Consider the following 19,205-nt stretch of genomic DNA (forward strand, 5'->3'; position numbering starts at 1 on the left):
GGCATGGCCTTGGGAATCCCCCTCCAAGCTGACCCTTTGACCCCCAAGACCCCAGCTGTGACCCCCGGACCCAAATCTTGACCGTGAGGATGATGCAAAGGATGAGCAGGATGAGGAGGGTTGGTCCCTGCCCCAGCCCCACTTTGCAGATGTGGCTCTGGCAGCGGCTGCCGGGTACCAGGGCCCGTCCAGGCAGCTGTGGTGGTGACGCGTCGTGGGCAGGGTCCCTGTCCCCCAGGATCTGGCCCAGGGTGGAGGTTGGGGATTGGGATCCTCCAAGAAACCCACTGGAACCTGCCTCCCTGCGTGGCTGTTTACAACCGCGCTTTTATAGTTGAATAATACTAATTTTATTGTCACCTGCCTGTTGCCTCATACTGTCGGGGACACACGAGGTGGTCCCGTGCCCCGAGGTGGGGATGTGGGCTTGGCCGAAGGATGGGGCGGGTGGTGGGATGCAAATCACGCCAAAACCACCCTCAAAACAGGAAGGGCAAACATTTGGGACCAGTTGATTGTTGAGTGAGACATAGCCATGGGATCACCCCAAAGGGGCAAGTTGAGGTGGAAGCATGCCCAAGCTCGCATGCCATCGCTTGGGCCCCCGGCCAATTCACGCAGGTCCTGTCCTTGAGTGCTAAAATTAGCAACTTTTTTTTTTTTTCCCACCTTACTTGGCAGCTGGGGGGGGGGGGGGGGGGGACACAATGTCCAAGCGCTGCAGAAAATAGCCTGGGGGTGTGGTCAGGTGTGGCCCCAGTCCTACCTGGCAGGTCTTGGTGTGGGGTAGGAGGGTCCCCGTGGGCAGCAGGGGGCGGTGGGCAGCAGGGTGGGGGTCCTGGGTGGGTGTGGGGGTGGTGTGGGGATGTCACCCCCAACAAGGGTGGCAAAAGGGGCGGTATCGGTCTCTTGCCCCCTTCCCAAGTCTACACGCCTACAAGCATGCGAGCTTGGGCGTGCTTCCGCCTTCCCCACCCCTCCGTGGGAACAGCGGTGACCCCAGGGTGACAACCCCCAAGGATACCTGCATGGGGCGGAGGCGATGCTCAGAGGGGTGACCCCAGACCCCCTTTCCTTCCTGGCATGTCCTACCATCCATGGGTGGTTCCACCTTGGGACCCCCTCAATGTTCCCACCAGCCATGGTGTATTGGGTTTGCCGGGCAAGGGTTTGGTAGCGGGGGGGCTACAGGGGTGGTTTCTGTGAGAAGCTGCTAGAAACTTCCCCCATGTCCCATAGAGCCAATGCCAGCCGGCTCCGACAGGGACCCGCTGCTGGCCAAGGCTGAGCCAATCAGTGACGGTGGTAGCACCTCTGGGATAACGTACCTAAGAACAGGAAAAACCTGCTGCGCAACAGCAGCTGGAGAGACACGTGAGAATATGTGAGAGGAACAACTCTGCAGACACCAAGGTCACTGAGGAAGGAGGAGGAGGAGGTGCTCCAGGCGCCGGAGCAGAGATTCCCCTGCAGCCGTGGTGAAGACCATGGTGAGGCAGGCTGTCCCCTGCAGCCCATGGAGGTCCACGGTGGAGCAGATATCCACTGCAGCCCATGGAGGTCCACGGTGGAGCAGATATCCACTGCAGCCCACGGAGGTCCACGGTGGAGCAGATATCCACTGCAGCCCGTGGAGGTCCACGGTGGAGCAGATATCGACTGCAGCCCACGGAGGTCCACGGTGGAGCAGATATCCACTGCAGCCCGCGGAGGTCCACGGTGGAGCAGATATCAACTGCAGCCCGCGGAGGTCCACGGTGGAGCAGATATCGACTGCAGCCCGCGGAGGTCCACGGTGGAGCAGATATCGACTGCAGCCCGCGGAGGTCCACAGTGGAGCAGATATCGACTGCAGCCCGCGGAGGTCCACGGTGGAGCAGATATCGACTGCAGCCCATGGAGGTCCACGGTGGAGCAGATATCGACTGCAGCCCGCGGAGGTCCACAGTGGAGCAGATATCGACTGCAGCCCGCGGAGGTCCACGGTGGAGCAGATATTGACTGCAGCCCGCGGAGGTCCATGGTGGAGCAGATATCCACTGCAGCCCATGGAGGTCCACGGTGGAGCAGATATCCACTGCAGCCCATGGATTTCCACGGTGGAGCAGATATCCACTGCAGCCCATGGAGGTCCACGGTGGAGCAGATATTGACTGCAGCCCATGGAGGTCCATGGTGGAGCAGATATTGACTGCAGCCCATGGAGGTCCACGGTAGGAGCAGATATCCACTGCAGCCCGTGGAGGTCCACAGTGGAGCAGATATCCACTGCAGCCCGTGGAGGTCCACGTGGAGCAGATATTGACTGCAGCCCGTGGAGGTCCACGGTGGAGCAGATAGCCACTGCAGCCCGTGGAGGTCCACAGTAGGAGCAGATAGCCACTGCAGCCCCTGGAGGACCCCACGCCCCAGCAGGTGGATGCCCGAAGGAGGCTGTGACCCCGTGGGAAGCCCACGCTGGAGCAGGATCCCGGCAGGACCTGGCAACCCGCGGGAGGGACCCCACGCTGGAGCAGGGGCGGTGTGAGGAGTCCTCCCCCCGAGGAGGACGGAGCAGCAGGGACAACGTGTGAGGAACTGACCGCAACCCCCATTCCCCGTCCCCCGGCGCCGCTTGGGGAGGAGGTAGAGAAACTCGGGAGTAAAGTTAAGCCTGGGAAGAAGGGAGGGGCGGGGGGAAGGTGTTTAAAGATTCGGTTTTTCTTTCTCCTTACCCTACTCTGGTTTTGATTGGTACTAAATTAAACTAATTTCCCCAAGTCGAGTCTGTTTTGCCCGTGACAGTAATTGCTGAGGGATCTCCCTGGCCTTACCTCCACCCACAAGTGCTTCGTTACGTTTTCTCTCCCCTGTCCAGCTGAGGAAGGGGAGTGAGAGAGCAGCTTTGGTGGGCACCTGGTGTCCAGCCCAGGTCAACCCACCACACATGAGTACCATGGGTGGTTCCACCTTGGGACCCCCTCAATGTTCCTACCGTCCATCTGAGTGGTACCACCTTGGGACCCCCTCAACGTCCCCCCTCAAAGCCACCACAGCTGCCCTCCACCCCACGGCCCTTTGTCCCCTCCCCGTGGGGAGGGTGGGAAGGAGGTGTGGATGAACCTCGGGGCCGATATTTAACCCCAGGGGTGGGGACAAGGACAAATTCTCCCATGTGCGTCACCCATCGGACTTGCCCCTTTGGGGTGATCCCATGGCTATGCCTCACTCAGCAATCAACTGGTCCCAAATGTTTGCCCTTCCTGTTTTGAGGGTGGTTTTGGCGTGATTTGCATCCCACCACCCGCCCCATCCTTCGGCCAAGCCCACATCCCCACCTCGGGGCACGGGACCACCTCGTGTGTCCCCGACAGTATGAGGCAACAGGCAGGGGACAATAAAATTAGTATTATTCAACTATACAAAGCGCGGTTGTAAACAGCCACACAGGGAGGAAGAGGACGGTGGATTTCCCGGTCCCTGCCACCCCAAGACCCCCACCCACCCCCGTGTCCACATGTACCCCTCTGCTCGCCGCTGGCTCTTGGGTGGCTCCACTCAGGGGATGACTATGTTGGATGGTCGCTGGATGTGGATCTAGGAGGAAGGAGAGATGGGGGTGAGATGGGGGGGTTGTCCCCGCTGCCGCGGGTGGTGGGACAGCGTCAGGGTCCTGGGGACGTGGTGCCCACCTTCTGCGAGGTGTCCACTGTCTCCAGGTTGATGTAGGTGGTGCTGGGGGACTCTACGTCTGCAGGGTGGAAGAAGAGGTGGCGTGGGACCCCAGCGGCTCCCCGGGTGCCGCCGCCCCGCCAGCCCACGGCCATCCACCCACCCACCAGCCCCCTACCTTCCCACTTAGCTGCCTGGTTGCTGGCGGCGAAGCCCTGGGAGCCGGGCCAGCTCTCGTCCGTGCTGCAGTAGAGCTCCGAGCGGGAGGTCAGCTTATCCCTGCGTGATGGGACGGAGACGGATGAGAACCGGGCACGGTCCCCACCCCCCACCCCCCGCGGTGCACTTGCCTGTACTCTTCCTTCTGCCTCCGAGCCCGCACCAGGAAGACGGTGAAGATGGCAATGGCTACGACCAACCCGGCCACCGGAACCCCTACGGCCACCCCCACCTTGCTGACCCGTGAGCTGCAGGCCCTGTCTTGGTACCAGAACGCCGACTGCTCCGAGCACCTGGTGGGGATGTCCATGGGGTGAGAGTGATGCCGGCTTCACCCCAAACCCAGGGGGGCACCCATTTTGGGGGGGGGGGGTGTGGATGCACAACTGGGTGCTTACTCGCACTGTGGTCCCGAGCGTGTCACAGTGCACGTGCCATGGATGCAGGGGTAAGGGTCGGCAGATCGTCTGTCACATCTGGTGATGCAGAGGACGCCGGTGGCGGTGACGAGTGGGGAGTAGTAGGACTTGAAATCCTCCGGGATGTGCCCGTTGCACAGACCTAAGGGTGGAGGGGCACGGTTCAGGGTGCGCAGGGACGTGGTTTGGGGGGTGCTGGGGTGGGGATGAGCGACCTGTGGGCTCACTTACTTGTTTCAACCTCTTGCACCCCGTAGCTGGTGACGTTGGTGAAGGCAGCGTTGAAACAGAAAGCACCTGGGATGGGGAGAGCAGCTGCTGGTGGGCGCCCTTGGGCTCAACCCCCCAACAAGGACCTTGCCCTGCTGCCAGCTGACGTGTGGGGGGCAACCACTATCATCACTCACAGTCGCTTCCTTGACAGCTCTCGTTGCAGCCCGTGTAGTCGTTGACGGCGCTGACGAGGTTCGTGGAGATGCTCTCCACCGTCTTGTTGGCCGTGAGGCTGGCGAGCACCTTCAGGAGGACCGTGTAGTTCACCACGATGCTGCCCTGGCTGCGAGGAGAAGGGGCTCCAGTGGCTCAGCAGGGCTAGGCTGCGGTCCCCAGTCCTCAGTGGGGACCAGTTTGGGGTCCCCAGTGTTAAGGGACAGCATGGCCACCATTACACGGGGTTGGACCATCCTGGAGGAGCCCCAGGGACAGAACATGGCTTGGAGGGATGTGGATGCCCCATCCTTGGAGAGCATCACCTTGAATTGACCCCCATGGGTCCCTTCACCCCAGATCAGCCTGCCGGAGCAGATGGACCCGTCAGTACCCCATGAGGACACACCACCCGGCCCCTGGTGGGCACTCACGTCAGTTCATGGATCACCACATCTTGGTAGCCCTCTATATGCTTGTAAACCTCCCTCATCTGGAAGACAAAAAGAAGCCATGGGGTGATTCGGGCACCAGCCTGGTCACGCCCCGAATACCCCCCCCCTGCCCCTGGCATCGCTGCGCCCTGACCTTCTCCTTGAAGTCCTTCTCAAAGTCCTTGAAAGCTGCAGAGGACTTATTTCTGAGGTCTTCTGTGAAATTCCTGTTTTCGACCTTCGTCTTCATCTCCACTGTCGCATTCACCGTCACTTCGCCAAGCAGAAGGAGACCCATAAGCAATAGACCTTGGCATCCCCCTCCCACCGCAGGTGCCCTTGGTCAGGGGACCAGGTGAGTCCCTCCATGGAGACCCCGTTCCCAGGTTGGTCCTTCTGAGGTGACCCCAACCCCATTCCCAGGTCGGTCCCTCCATGGTGGCCCCATTGCCAGGTTGGTCCCTCTGAGGTGACCTCAGCCCAGCTCCTGGGTTGGTGGCCCCCCCACAGCAGCCCCGGTGAGGTGTAGCACAGCTTGAGATGGCTCCCTACCATTTTTGACCTCGATGATCTCCTTGGCGAACTGGCACTCAAAGCCCTGGAAGTTTTCGGTGCATTGGCAAAGTCCGTTGGCCCAGGTGCCACCGTTTTGGCAGATGGCTACCTCACAGTAGACGCCGGAGTACCCTCCCGGACATATGCACTTGATGCCATCCCACGTGGCCCCGTTCTGGCATTCACCTGGAAGCAGCAGCCCAGGACATGGGTGTTGTGACACAGCCCAGAGAAACCCCAGGAGCACGAAGCCACCTGGAGAATGCTTGGGGCATGGTGGAAGGTCTGGGAGTAGGGACACGGCTCGGTGGTGCCAGCAAGGAGGACTCACCTGGACTGGTGGTGGTCGCGGCGGTGGTGGTGGTGGTGATAGTGGTAGGGATGGTGGTGGTGGTCGTCGTAGTGGTGGTGGTGGTGGTGGGGGTGGTGGTGGTGGTGGTGGGAGTGATGGTCGTAGTGGTGGTGGGAGGGGTGGTTGTAGTAGTGGGGGTGGTGGGGGTGGTGGGGGTGGTCGTAGTGGTGGTGGTGGGGGTGACAGTCGTAGTGGTGGTGGGGGTGGTGGTTGTAGTAGTGGGGGTGGTGGGGGTGGTGGTCGTAGTGGTGGGGGGGGTGGTGGTAATGGTGGTGGGGGTGGTGGTCGTAGTGGTGGTGGTGGGGGTGACGGTCGTAGTGGTGGTGGGGGTGGTGGTCATGGTGGTGGTAGGGGTGGTCATAGCGGTGGTGGTGGCAGTGATGGTCGTAGTGGTGGTGGTGGAGGGGGTGGTTGTAGTGGTGGGGGTGTTGGGGGTGGTTGTGGCGGTGGTTGTAGTGTTGGGGGTGGTCATAGTGGGGGGGATGGGGATTATTGCAGTGTTAGCGGGGGTGGTGGTGCTTGGAGTTGTGGTGCCTGCTGTGGTAGTTCTGGAGGTACTAGGACCTGTGGGGCTAGGAGAGCTAGCGGGGTTCAGAGGGCTGGTAGGGCTGGTGATGTCAGCAGTGGTTGTAGCGATCAAGGTGCTCCTGGTGGCAGAAGACTCAGTGGTGGCTGACACGTCCCCCGATCCCTCTGGGATGCCTGATGTCCAGGTGGTGACAACTGTGGTCGGTGTGGTCACGGCGGTGGTTGGCTCAGTGGGGGTTGACATGTCCCCCGATCCCTCTGGGCTCCCCGATGTCCAGGTGGTGACAATTGTGGTCGGCATGGTCACGGTGGTGGTTGGCTCAGTGGGGGTTGACATGTCCCCCGATCCCTCTGGGCTCCCTGATGTCCAGGTGGTGACAATTGTGGTCGGCATGGTCACGGTGGTGGTTGGCTCAGTGGGGGTTGACATGTCGCCCGATCCCTCTGGGCTCCCCGATGTCCAGGTGGTGACAACTGTGGTCGGCGTGGTCACGGTGGTGGTTGGCTCAGTGGGGGTTGACATGTCGCCCGATCCCTCTAAGATCCCCGATGTCCAGGTGGTGACAATTGTGGTTGGCGTGACCATGGTGGTGGTTGGCTCAGTGGGGGTTGACATGTCCCCCGATCCCTCTGGGATGCCTGATGTCCAGGTGGTGACAATTGTGGTCGGCGTGGTCACGGTGGTGGTTGGCTCAGTGGTGGCTGACATGTCCCCCGATCCCTCTGGGCTCCCCGATGTCCAGGTGGTGACAATTGTGGTCGGCATGGTCACGGCGGTGGTTGGCTCAGTGGGGGTTGACATGTCCCCCGATCCCTCTGGGCTCCCCGATGTCCAGGTGGTGACAATTGTGGTTGGCGTGACCATGGTGGTGGTTGGCTCAGTGGGGGTTGACATGTCCCCCGATCCCTCTGGGCTCCCCGATGTCCAGGTGGTGACAACTGTGGTTGGCGTGACCATGGTGGTGGTTGGCTCAGTGGGGGTTGACATGTCCCCCGATCCCTCTGGGCTCCCCGATGTCCAGGTGGTGACAATTGTGGTCGGCGTGGTCACGGTGGTGGTTGGCTCAGTGGGGGTTGACATGTCGCCCGATCCCTCCGGGCTCCCTGATGTCCAGGTGGTGACAATTGTGGTCGGCGTGGTCATGGTGGTGGTTGGCTCAGTGGGGGTTGACATGTCCCCCGATCCCTCTGGGATGCCTGATGTCCAGGTGGTGACAATTGTGGTCGGCATGGTCACGGCGGTGGTTGGCTCAGTGGGGGTTGACATGTCCCCCGATCCCTCTGGGCTCCCCGATGTCCAAGTGGTGACAATTGTGGTCGGCGTGGTCACGGTGGTGGTTGGCTCAGTGGGGGTTGACATGTCCCCCGATCCCTCTGGGCTCCCCGATGTCCAGGTGGTGACAATTGTGGTCGGCGTGGTCACGGCGGTGGTTGGCTCAGTGGGGGTTGACATGTCCCCCGATCCCTCCACGCTCCCCGATGTCCAGGTGGTGACAATTGTGGTCGGCGTGGTCACAGCGGTGGTTGGCTCAGTGGGGGTTGACATGTCCCCCGATCCTTCCACGCTCCCTGATGTCCAGGTGGTGACAATTGTGGTTGGTGTGGTCACGGTGGTGGTTGGCTCAGTGGGGGCTGACATGTCCCCCGATCCCTCTGGGCTCCCCGATGTCCAGGTGGTGACAACTGTGGTCAGCGTGACCATGGTGGTGGTTGGCTCAGTGGAGGTTGACATGTCCCCCGATCCCTCTGGGCTCCCCGATGTCCAGGTGGTGACAACTGTGGTCGGCGTGACCATGGTGGTGGTTGGCTCAGTGGGGGTTGACATGTCCCCCGATCCCTCTGGGATGCCTGATGTCCAGGTGGTGACAATTGTGGTCGGCATGGTCACGGCGGTGGTTGGCTCAGTGGGGGTTGACATGTCCCCCGATCCCTCTGGGCTCCCCGATGTCCAGGTGGTGACAATTGTGGTCGGCATGGTCACGGTGGTGGTTGGCTCAGTGGGGGTTGACATGTCCCCCGATCCCTCTGGGCTCCCTGATGTCCAGGTGGTGACAATTGTGGTCGGCATGGTCACGGTGGTGGTTGGCTCAGTGGGGGTTGACATGTCGCCCGATCCCTCTGGGCTCCCCGATGTCCAGGTGGTGACAACTGTGGTCGGCGTGGTCACGGTGGTGGTTGGCTCAGTGGGGGTTGACATGTCGCCCGATCCCTCTAAGATCCCCGATGTCCAGGTGGTGACAATTGTGGTCGGCGTGGTCATGGTGGTGGTTGGCTCAGTGGGGGTTGACATGTCCCCCGATCCCTCTGGGCTCCCCGATGTCCAGGTGGTGACAATTGTGGTCGGCATGGTCACGGCGGTGGTTGGCTCAGTGGGGGTTGACATGTCCCCCGATCCCTCTGGGCTCCCCGATGTCCAGGTGGTGACAATTGTGGTTGGCGTGACCATGGTGGTGGTTGGCTCAGTGGGGGTTGACATGTCCCCCGATCCCTCTGGGATGCCTGATGTCCAGGTGGTGACAATTGTGGTCGGCATGGTCACGGCGGTGGTTGGCTCAGTGGGGGTTGACATGTCCCCCGATCCCTCTGGGCTCCCCGATGTCCAAGTGGTGACAATTGTGGTCGGCGTGGTCACGGTGGTGGTTGGCTCAGTGGGGGTTGACATGTCCCCCGATCCCTCTGGGCTCCCCGATGTCCAGGTGGTGACAATTGTGGTCGGCGTGGTCACGGCGGTGGTTGGCTCAGTGGGGGTTGACATGTCCCCTGATCCCTCCACGCTCCCCGATGTCCAGGTGGTGACAATTGTGGTCGGCGTGGTCACAGCGGTGGTTGGCTCAGTGGGGGTTGACATGTCCCCCGATCCTTCCACGCTCCCTGATGTCCAGGTGGTGACAATTGTGGTTGGTGTGGTCACGGTGGTGGTTGGCTCAGTGGGGGCTGACATGTCCCCCGATCCCTCTGGGCTCCCCGATGTCCAGGTGGTGACAACTGTGGTCAGCGTGACCATGGTGGTGGTTGGCTCAGTGGAGGTTGACATGTCCCCCGATCCCTCTGGGCTCCCCGATGTCCAGGTGGTGACAACTGTGGTCGGCGTGACCATGGTGGTGGTTGGCTCAGTGGGGGTTGACATGTCCCCCGATCCCTCTGGGATGCCTGATGTCCAGGTGGTGACAATTGTGGTCGGCATGGTCACGGCGGTGGTTGGCTCAGTGGGGGTTGACATGTCCCCCGATCCCTCTGGGCTCCCCGATGTCCAGGTGGTGACAATTGTGGTCGGCGTGGTCATGGTGGTGGTTGGCTCAGTGGGGGTTGACATGTCCCCCGATCCCTCTGGGCTCCCCGATGTCCAGGTGCTGACAATTGTGGTCGGCGTGGTCACAGTGGTGGTTGGCTCATTGGGGGTTGACATGTCCCCCGATCCCTCTGGGCTCCCCGATGTCCAGGTGGTGACAACTGTGGTCGGCGTGACCATGGTGGTGGTTGGCTCAGTGGGGGTTGACATGTCCCCCGATCCCTCCACGCTCCCCGATGTCCAGGTGGTGACAATTGTGGTCGGCATGGTCACAGTGGTGGTTGGCTCAGTGGTGGTCGACATGTCCCCCCATCCCTCTGGGCTCCCCGATGTCCAGGTGGTGACAACTGTGGTCGGCATGGTCACGGCGGTGGTTGGCTCAGTGGGGGTTGACATGTCCCCCGATCCCTCTGGGCTCCCTGATGTCCAGGTGGTGACAACTGTGGTCGGTGTGGTCACGGCGGTGGTTGGCTCAGTGGGGGTTGACATGTCCCCCGATCCCTCTGGGCTCCCCGATGTCCAGGTGGTGACAATTGTGGTCGGCATGGTCACGGTGGTGGTTGGCTCAGTGGGGGTTGACATGTCCCCCGATCCCTCTGGGCTCCCCGATGTCCAGGTGGTGACAACTGTGGTTGGCGTGACCATGGTGGTGGTTGGCTCAGTGGGGGTTGACATGTCCCCCCATCCCTCTGGGCTCCCCGATGTCCAGGTGGTGACAATTGTGCTCGGCATGGTCACAGTGGTGGCTGGCTCAGTGGTGGTCGACATGTCCCCCGATCCCTCTGGGCTCCCCGATGTCCAGGTGGTGACAATTGTGGTCAGCGTGGTCATGGTGGTGGTTGGCTCAGTGGTGGTTGACATGTTCCCCCATCCCTCCACGCTCCCCGATGTCCAGATGTTGTCAGTCAATCTCGGCATGCTCCTGCTGTCCCATGTGTCTTTGATGTCCATTTTTTCCTCTGATACGTCCGTCTTCCCCAACAAGTCCATGTTCCCTGGTGTCAGGTTGTTGAGACTCCACCCCATATCTCCGTCCTGCAGTATGTCCACATCCTCTGATGCACGTCTTGTTCTTGATGTGCCCTTTTCTCTTGCTGTCCCGAACTCTCGTAGATAGACAGTCTCCAACTCCTCTTCCAAAGTGCCATCATCCTTCGGTAACACAGCAGTCCTCCTCATCCGTGTGTGTCCCTTCTTCTCAACCGGGACCAATGGGTTTCTCCTGCTGGTGGCTGTTGGATGACCTTCATCTCTGTTGTTCAGCTTCACCTCTGGGGCATGAGGAGTCCAGTTCCACGTCTTGGGAGATGGACTCTGCCTCTCTGGTTGCCCTTTGTCCCATGGTGCGTGCTGGTCAGCATCATCTACACAGGTTAGGTCAGAAGATTGGGGTGTCACAAGGGCCTTTGGATCTTTACCCAGTTCTCTGATGGCTACATGCACCCAGGGTCCACATATGGGGTGCCACCCGCTTCCCAGGACAGGCATTGACAGCCTCCATTCCCCCTTGATGGGTGCCCTCCCACCATCTCCTACATGTCAAGCACCTGCCCTGGCCCCACAAACACCCACATCCCCCAAAACCCATTGACCCCCAAACACCCACATCCACCATAGACCAACATCCTCCCAAAAACCTGCCACGGGTTCTCCAAAGACCTCCCCCAGACCTCTAAAGACCCTCAGCTGGGTCCCAAAAACCCCATGGACCTCCAAAGACCCACATCCACAAAAGACCAACATCCCCCCAAAGACCTGCCCTTGGTTCTCCAAAGATGCCCCCAAGACTCCCCAGACCCCCAGTTGGGTCCCAAAAACCCCATGGACCTCCAAAGACCCACATCCACAAAAGATCAACATCCCCCCAAAGACCTGCCCTTGGTTCTCCAAAGATGCCCCCAAGACTCCCCAGACCCCCAGTTGGGTCCCAAAAACCCCATGGACCTCCAAAGACCCACATCCACAAAAGACCAACATCCCCCCAAAGACCTGCCCTTGGTTCTCCAAAGATGCCCCCAAGACTCCCCAGACCCCCACTTGGGTCCCAAAAACCCCATGGACCTCCAAAGACCCACATCCACAAAAGACCAACATCCCCCCAAAGACCTGCCCTTGGTTCTCCAAAGATGCCCCCAAGACTCCCCAGACCCCCAGCTGGGTCCCAAAAACCCCATGGACCTCCAAAGACCCACATCCACAAAAGACCAACATCCCCCCAAAGACCTGCCCTTGGTTCTCCAAAGATGCCCCCAAGACTCCCCAGACCCCCACTTGGGTCCCAAAGACCCATGGACCCCCCCTCCCTCCCAAAGACCCCTGGACCCCCAAAGACCCCAATTTATGGTCGTTTGATGCCAAAAACCAGACCTGCAGCACGGGGTCCTTGGAGGCCCCCTCATCCCACCCCGTGCCCAAGCTTGCAGTCCTCAGGGTGCCCCCACGTTGATGAGGCCACAACGGTGGGGGATGGGAGGTCCCAGCACCAGCACCACCCACCTCTCATGATGACCAGGAAGCAGATGCAGACCATGGCCAGGCTACCCCACAGACGACCCCCCATCTCTCCGGACCTCGGAGCTACGGGGGCAGGGGGGGAGCTCGGCTCGTCGATCCACCACCAACCGTGAGTGCAGCGGGAATGGGACACGGAGAGACGCCGGGGGACCTTTGGTCAGCGGTGAGACGGAGGAGGGATGAAACCTGAGCCACGGGTGCCGGGAGCAAAAGGACAGGTGCCAACACCCATTTCCCAGCAGAGGCGTTGTCCCACGGGACACGCCGTGTCATGGGGTGCTCAAGAGAAGGTCCATGAGACCCCCTCTGCGTATGTCCCAGCATCTCCAAGACCCTGTTCTGTCCCCACCAACCCTGGCCGTGGCTTGTCCTCGCTGTGGAGCGAGGCTGGGGACAGGAGCAGGATGGGGACGGGGATGTGATGGGAATGGGGACATGGGATGAGGACGTGGGACATGGGATGAGGATGTGGGACATGGGATGGGATGAGGACGTGGGACATGGGATGAGGACGTGGGACATGGGATGGGATGAGGATGTGGGACATGGGATGAGGAGATGGGACATGGGATGAGGACGTGGGACATGGGATGAGGACGTGGGACATGGGATGGGATGAGGATGTGGAACATGGGATGAGGAGATGGGACATGGGATGAGGACGTGGGACATGGGATGAGGACGTGGGACATGGGATGAGGAGATGGGACGTGGGATGAGGAGATGGGACGTGGGATGAGGACGTGGGACGTGGGATGAGGAGATGGGACGTGGGATGAGGAGATGGGAGATGGGATGAGGAGATGGGAGATGGGATGAGGATGTGGGACATGGGATGAGGAGATGGGAGATGGGATGAGGACGTGGGACATGGGATGAGGAGATGGGACGTGGGATGAGGAGATGGGAGATGGGATGAGGACGTGGGAGATGGGATGAGGACGTGGGACGTGGGATGAGGACGTGGGACGTGGGATGAGGACGTGGGACGTGGGATGAGGAGATGGGAGATGGGATGAGGAGATGGGACATGGGATGAGGAGATGGGACGTGGGACAGGACAGGGCCTGGGACATACGGGACACAGGGCTGGGAAGGTGGCACCAGGCTGGGGCCATCAGATGGCGATGGGGTACCTGGCCAATCCCATATGTCCCCAATCCCCTACAGAGGACTCGGGGACCCAACCAATCCCATATAGCCCCTGCCTAAGCCCCTATAGAGGACGGAGGCAGCTGCCCGCTCGTTTATGACCCCACCCTGCTGCCACCAAGCCCTTTGGAGACCCCATAGAGGGGGGGACACGGGGAAGGGACATCTTGGGCACATTTGGGGCCATGGTGGCTGGGGGGGTTCATGGTGGTGACACTCTCTGGGGTGCTGGTGTCCCCACGATGTCCCCACCCAGGGTCAGGAGCGGCTCCTGGTAGGAAGCCACCCAGTGCCCAGAAGTAATTGAGGCCACCTGAGAGTGTCACCAACGGAGGGACAGGCACAAACCCTTCCTCGAGTGGGTGTCACACCCCCACGCCAAGCGGATATGTCCCAGTGGGTGACAAGGGGTCCTGTGCGGGGACACGGGCATGCGAAGGGACAAGCTCAGGTGGTCTCTAGGGGTGGGGGGCACTGGGACGCCCTCATGGGGGGAGGTGACAACGCCATGGGGGTGGCCCTGTGGTGGGGTGACAGTGTCCTTGTGCATGGGGGGAGGTGGCAGCGCCGTGGGGTGGCAGCACCGTGTGACAACCCTGCCGTGGGGTGACAGTGTCCTTGTCCATGGGGGGAGGTGACACTGCCGTGGGGTGACAGTGTCCTTGTCCATGGGGGGAGGTGACACTGCCGTGGGGTGGCAGCGCCACAGGGTGGCAGCACCGTGGGGTGACAGTGTCCTTGTCCATGGGGGGAGGTGACACTGCCGTGGGGTGGCAGCGCCACGGGGTGACAGTGTCCTTGTCCATGGGGGGAGGTGACACTGCCGTGGGGTGGCAGCGCCGTGGGGTGACAGTGTCCTGTCCATGGGGGGAGGTGACACCGCCGTGGGGTGACAGTGTCCTTGTCCGTGGGGGGAGGTGACACTGCCGTGGGGTGACAGCACCATGGGGTGACAGTGTCCTTGTCCGTGGGGGGAGGTGACACTGCCGTGGGGTGGCAGCACCGTGGGGTGACAGTGTCCTTGTCCATGGGGGGAGGTGACAGCGCCGTGGGGTGACAGTGTCCTTGTCCATGGGGGGAGGTGACACTGCCGTGGGGTGACAGCGCCGTGGGGTGACAGTGTCCTGTACATGGGGGGAGGTGACACTGCCGTGGGGTGACAGTGTCCTTGTCCATGGGGGGAGGTGACACTGCCGTGGGGTGACAGCGCCGTGGGGTGACAGTGTCCTGTCCATGGGGGGAGGTGACACTGCCGTGGGGTGGCAGCGCCGTGGGGTGACAGTGTCCTTGTCCGTGGGGGGAGGTGACACTGCCGTGGGGTGGCAGTGCCATGGGGTGACAGTGTCCTGTCCATGGGGGGAGGTGACACTGCCATGGGGTGACAGTGTCCTTGTCCATGGGGGGAGGTGACACTGCCGTGGGGTGGCAGCGCCACGGGGTGGCAGCACCGTGGGGTGACAGTGTCCTTGTCCATGGGGGGAGGTGACAGCGCCGTGGGGTGACAGTGTCCTGTCCATGGGGGGAGGTGACACTGCCGTGGGGTGACAGCGCCGTGGGGTGACAGTGTCCTGTCCATGGGGGGAGGTGACACTGCCGTGGGGTGACACCGCCGTGGGGTGACAGTGTCCTTGTCCATGGGGGGAGGTGACACTGCCGTGGGGTGGCAGCGCCGTGGGGTGACAGTGTCCTGTCCATGGGGGGAGGTGACACTGCCGTGGGGTGACACCGCCGTGGGGTGACAGTGTCCTTGTCCATGGGGGGAGGTGACACTGCCGTGGGGTGGCAGCGCCACGGGGTGGCAGCACCGTGGGGTGACAGTGTCCTTGTCCATGGGGGGAGGTGACACTGCCGTGGGGTGACAGTGTCCTTGTCCATGGGGGGAGGTGACACTGCCGTGGGGTGACAGCGCCGTGGGGTGACAGTGTCCTGTACATGGGGGGAGGTGACACTGCCGTGGGGTGACAGTGTCCTTGTCCATGGGGGGAGGTGACACTGCCGTGGGGTGACAGCGCCGTGGGGTGACAGTGTCCTGTACATGGGGGGAGGTGACACTGCCGTGGGGTGACAGTGTCCTTGTCCATGGGGGGAGGTGACACTGCCATGGGGTGGCAGCGCCACGGGGTGGCAGCACCGTGGGGTGACAGTGTCCTTGTCCATGGGGGGAGGTGACAGTGCCGTGGGGTGACAGTGTCCTTGTCCATGGGGGGAGGTGACACTGCCGTGGGGTGGCAGCGCCGTGGGGTGACAGTGTCCTGTCCATGGGGGGAGGTGACACCGCCGTGGGGTGACAGTGTCCTTGTCCGTGGGGGGAGGTGACACTGCCGTGGGGTGACAGCACCATGGGGTGACAGTGTCCTTGTCCGTGGGGGGAGGTGACACTGCCGTGGGGTGGCAGCGCTGTGGGGTGACAGTGTCCTTGTCCATGGGGGGAGGTGACACTGCCGTGGGGTGGCAGCGCCGTGGGGTGACAGTGTCCTTGTCCATGGGGGGAGGTGACACTGCCATGGGGTGACAGTGTCCTTGTCCATGGGGGGAGGTGACACTGCCGTGGGGTGGCAGCGCCACGGGGTGGCAGCACCGTGGGGTGACAGTGTCCTTGTCCATGGGGGGAGGTGACACCGCCGTGGGGTGACAGTGTCCTGTACATGGGGGGAGGTGACACTGCCGTGGGGTGGCAGCGCCACGGGGTGACAGTGTCCTTGTCCATGGGGGGAGGTGACACTGCCGTGGGGTGGCAGCGCCGTGGGGTGACAGTGTCCTGTCCATGGGGGGAGGTGACACCGCCGTGGGGTGACAGCGCCGTGGGGTGACAGTGTCCTTGTCCATGGGGGGAGGTGACACTGCCGTGGGGTGGCAGCACCATGGGGTGACAGTGTCCTTGTCCGTGGGGGGAGGTGACACTGCCGTGGGGTGGCAGCACCGTGGGGTGACAGTGTCCTTGTCCATGGGGGGAGGTGACAGCGCCGTGGGGTGACAGTGTCCTTGTCCATGGGGGGAGGTGACACTGCTGTGGGGTGGCAGCGCCGTGGGGTGACAGTGTCCTTGTCCATGGGGGGAGGTGACACTGCCGTGGGGTCTGGGGGCTGTGTGAGTTTTGGGGTGCATCCGTGCAGTTTGGGGGCGAATCTGTCCTGGTTTAGGGGCTTGTGTGAGGTTTTGGGGGGCAACTCTTCAGTTTCGGGGGGCAGTGACAGTTTGGGGGGGGTCCCCGTGGGTTTGGGGGGGGTCCCCGTGGGTTTGGGGTACAGTGACGCTTTGCGGGGGGGGCATCTATGGGTTTCTGGGGTACGGGGCCCATTTTGGGGTGAACCCGTGCGGGATCGGGGGCTGGGTGGGATGTGCCGCCCCCCCGCACCCCCCCTCCACCCCCCCCGCGCCCCCCCGGCCCCACAGGAAGGCGCCGAGCCCCGGCTGAGTCAGCCCAGCCTGAGTCAGCCCCCCCCGGGCTGGGGGACTTGGGGGGTGCTGGGGCCTGGCGGGGGGGGCGGGGGGGGTGGGGGTGCTGGGGAGGGGGTGCTGGGGGTGCTGGAGGCTGGGGTGGGGGTCTGGGTGCTGGGGTGGGGGTGCTCGGGGTGTCAGGGTGCTGGGGTGGGGGTGCTGGGGGTGCTGGAGTGGGGGTGCTGGGGGGGTGGGGCAGTTCTGGGGGTGGGGGTGTTGGGGTGGGGGTACGGGGGGGTCTGGGGGTGTTGGGGGGTCTGGGTGCTGGGGTGGGAGTGCTGGGGGTGTCTGGGTGCTGGAGGGGGGGTGCTGGGGGTGCTGGAGGCTGGGGTGGGGGTCTGGGTGCGGGGGTGGGAGCGTTGTGGGGGTGCTGGGTGCTGGGGTGGGGGTGCTGGGGGGTCTGGGGGTGTTGTGGGGGTGCTGGGGTGGGGGTGCTCGGGGTGTCAGGGTGCTGGGTGGGGGTGCTGGGGGTGCTGGATGCGGGGGTGGGGGGTCAGGGTGCTGGAGTAGGGGTGCTGGGGGGGTGGGGCAGTTCTGGGGGTGGGGGTGTTGGGGTGGGAGTACGGGGGTGTCTGGGGGTGTTGGGGGGTCTGGGTGCTGGGGTGGGGGTGCTCGGGGTGTCAGGGTGCTGGAGGGGGGGTGCGGGGGGTGCTGGGGGTGCTGGAGGCTGGGGTGGGGGTATGGGTGCAGGGGTGGGGGTGCTGGGGGTGTTGTGGGGGTGGGGGTGCTCGGGGTGTCAGGGTGCTGTGTGCTGGGGTGTCAGGGTGCTGGAGGGGGGGTGCTGGGGGTGCTGGAGGCTGGGGTGTGGGTGCTGGGGTGGGGGTGCTGGGGTGTCTGGGGGTGTTGTGGGGGTGGGGGTGCTGGGGTGGGGGTGCTCGGGGTGTCAGGGTGCTGGAGGGGGGTGCGGGGGTTGCTGGGGGTGCTGGAGGCTGGGGTGGGGGTCTGGGTGCTGGGGTGGGGGTGCTGGGGGTGTCAGGGTGCTGTGTGCTGGGGTGTCTGGGTGCTGGAGGGGGGGTGCTGGGGTGCTGGAGGCTGGGGTGGGGGGTCTGGGTGCTGGGGTGGGGGTGCTGGGGGGTCTGGGGGTGTTGTGGGGGTGGGGGTGCTGGGGTGGGGGTGCTCGGGGTGTCAGGGTGCTGGAGGGGGGGTGCGGGGGGTGCTGGGGGTGCTGGAGGCTGGGGTGGGGGTCTGGGTGCTGGGGTGGGGGTACGGGGGGGTCTGGGGGTGTTGTGGGGGTCTGGGTGCTGGGGTGGGGGTGCTGGGGTGTCTGGGGGTGTTGTGGGGGTCTGGGTGCTGGGGTGGGGGTGCTCGGGGTGTCAGGGTGCTGGAGGGGGGGTGCTGGGGGTGCTGGGGGTGCTGGAGGCTGGGGTGGGGGTGTCTGGGGAGGGGGTCTGGGTGCTGAGGTGTCTGCCTGCTGGGTGGGGGTGAGGGTGCTGGGGTGGGGGTCTGTGTGCTGGGGTGTCTGGGTGCTGGGGTGGGGGTGCTGGGGGGGTGGGGCAGTTCTGGGGGTGGGGGTGTTGGGGTGGGGGTACGGGGGGGTCTGGGGGTGTTGGGGGGTCTGGGTGCTGGGGTGGGAGTGCTCGGGGTGTCAGGGTGCTGGAGGGGGGGTGCTGGGGGTGCTGGATGCTGGGGTGGGGGTCTGGGTGCGGGGGTGGGGGTGCTGGGGTGTCAGGGTGCTGGGTGCTGGGATGTCTGGGTGCTGGGGTGGGGGTCTGGGTGGGTGGGGCAGTTCTGGGGGGTGGGGGTGCTGGGGTGGGGGTGCTGGGGTGGGGGTCTGGGTGCTGGGGTGTCTGGGTGCTGGGATGAGGGTGCTGAGGGGTCTGGGTGCCGGGGGGGGGTGCTGGGTGGATGGGGCCGTTCTGGGGGTGGGGGTGCTGCGGGGTCTGAGTGCTGGGGTGGGGCTGCTGGGGGGGGGGTCTGGGTGCTGGGGTGGGGGTCCTCGAGGGGCCGGGTGCTGGAATGCAGTGCTGGGGTGGGGGTCTGGGTGCGGGGGTGGGGGTGCTGGGTGCTGGGGGGGTCTGAGTGCTGCGGTGGAGGTGCTGGGGGGGTGCTGGGGGGGTGGGGCAGTTCTGGGGGGTGGGGGTGCTGGGGTGGGGGTCTGGGTGCTGGGGTGTCTGGGTGCTGGGATGAGGGTGCTGAGGGGTCTGGGTGCCGGGGTGGGGGTGCTGGGGGGGGGGGTCTGGGTGCGGGGGTGGGGGGGGGTGCTGGGGTCTGCAGTGAGGACGCGTCTG

Source organism: Mycteria americana, unplaced genomic scaffold, assembly GCF_035582795.1.
Source record: "Mycteria americana isolate JAX WOST 10 ecotype Jacksonville Zoo and Gardens unplaced genomic scaffold, USCA_MyAme_1.0 Scaffold_109, whole genome shotgun sequence".
Taxonomy (NCBI): Eukaryota; Metazoa; Chordata; class Aves; order Ciconiiformes; family Ciconiidae; genus Mycteria; species Mycteria americana.